The sequence below is a fragment of the Sinocyclocheilus grahami genome, unplaced genomic scaffold (assembly GCF_001515645.1).
Source record: "Sinocyclocheilus grahami isolate Dianchi unplaced genomic scaffold, SAMN03320097.WGS_v1.1 scaffold1382.1, whole genome shotgun sequence".
NCBI lineage: Eukaryota > Metazoa > Chordata > Actinopteri > Cypriniformes > Cyprinidae > Sinocyclocheilus > Sinocyclocheilus grahami.
The window spans coordinates 288994-291106 of record NW_015506561.1 but is presented as its reverse complement, the minus strand read 5'-3'; the positions used below and the strand labels follow the sequence as shown (position 1 = coordinate 291106).

The 2113-nt window shown below is 30.7% G+C and overlaps 1 protein-coding gene across 1 annotated transcript in view; it reads right to left on the bottom strand.

Moving 5' to 3' along the window:
- Positions 1-2113, bottom strand: part of st7l (suppression of tumorigenicity 7 like) — an 11591-nt gene that overhangs the window by 1036 nt on the left and 8442 nt on the right. The window lies entirely within an intron of this gene.

The following is a 2113-nucleotide window of genomic DNA, read 5'->3' as shown; positions in this document are numbered from 1 at the left end:
ATATGATATATATATATATATTTATAGAGATATATATATATATATATATATATATATATATATATATATATATATATATACATGGTAGCACTTTAGTTTAGGGACTATTGTTATCTATATTTTCAGATTTACATTTATATATTTAGATATTTAGACCTATAACTGCATATATCCAGATTTACATCTATATATTCATGATTTTCATTTATATATTAAGATTTATTTCTGTATTTTTAGAGTTATAAGTATAAATTATGATTTACATTTATAATTATATCTTTATATTTAGGATTTATAAAGATAAATGATAAGAAAAAACAAACCTGAAAAAAATATTTATAATGAATAATTATTCATATTGAATATTAACTAAAATATTTAAATATTTGAGGTTTAAATTCCAGTCGCTGGTAGTGACTGTACAGTAGTTTAATGCTGTAGTACAGTAAACAACCTTTACTATGAATTTCAGCCCTAAACTGAAGTGACCATGGCCACTGTGAGCTGATGTTGACATGAGGAAAACTATGAGAAACGCTTGTTCAACCTGAAGAAACTAAAAAGGAAAGCAGTGTTTTTGCTCTTGCGTGTCTTGTGTTGTCTCCTCATTCATGGACTATCCAGGGGTGCGTTTCCCAAAAGCAACTATGGTCGCAAGTCCATCATTACCAATAGAGTTCAATGGAACTTGCGACCATAGTTAGAAAATTGTGGCTGAGCCACAAGCTGACAGAAAGTTGCCTTTAAAGTGCCTGAAGTGCTAGACATAAGTATGATAGAGTTTGTCCCTCTGGGATACTACATGGAGGTCCTGACAGACACAAACAAGGAGGGAAAAAAATTCTGGATGGCAACCAACTTCAGGACTATAAACCTGCCGTGAAACCGTCCCTTTGAAAAACACCGAAACCTCTACAGTTCAATCCACCATAAACAAGCCTCAAATGTGTTTATGAAGCGATACATTTAATAGATGAACAGATGTTTATGACGGAATATGGGAAAGGAAGCCTGGGGCTGTGCGTCGAAGAGGCAGGAAAACTGGGCAGAGCAGAAGCTGGAGAGGTATCATCCACTTTAACGTAGATCCAGGAAATAGATAGTGCTAACATAAATACATGTAGTAACATGACAAACTAGGCTGATAAAAAGATAAAGGCCAGTGAGGCTGCATGTCCTCACATTCAGGAGTTTATTGCACTTACAAATTAGGGCATTGTTCCCCAAGGAGAACAAGATGTTTGGAGTGGACGAGGAACAAAGCGTAACACAAGCGAGGGAGTATTAACTGGAAAAGAGTGAGTCTGAATGCAAGTCAGAGGCAAGACCCTTCCGTTGTGTGTAGTGCAACAACTCAAACTTGTTCTGAAATTAATCACTCGCTATTAATTCACCCAAATGAATGTAAAGAACGATAAGAGAAGAACGCACCGCCACAAATTGTGCATCCTGCCCTTTGGAAGGGCTAAATGTTGTCGTACAAAGAATTTAAAGGCCTGCTTTGCTTCACTTCTGCTCCTTAATTTTTCTTCTGTAAATAAGTTATTGTGCATCTAATATATATATATATATATATATACAAATAAATTATTGAATAATATTAAAAATAAATAATCCATAAAAATATTAATGTATGATATATTAGTAATATTATATATATATATATATATATTAAATGTCAACAATTCTGTGTTTTTCTGTCAATATGGGGTGCTGTGTGTACATTAATGAGGAAAAAAAATTAACTTAAATGATTTTAGCAAATGGCTGCAATATAACAAAGAGTGAAAAATTTAAGGGGGTCTGAATACTTTCCGTACCCACTGTATATATATATGCACACACAAACTAGAATTACAAATAATATATATATACAAACAGAATATGAAACAATATAAAAAAATATTAATACATGATATATTAATATCTTTATTATGTATATCAAATATTATATACATTTAATCGAATATGAATTATTTTAGATTATGTATATCATATTATTAATATAATCATATATTAATATTTTGATATAATGTATGTATGTATGTATGTGTATATATATATATATATATATATATATATACACACACACACACAGGTGTATCTATATAAA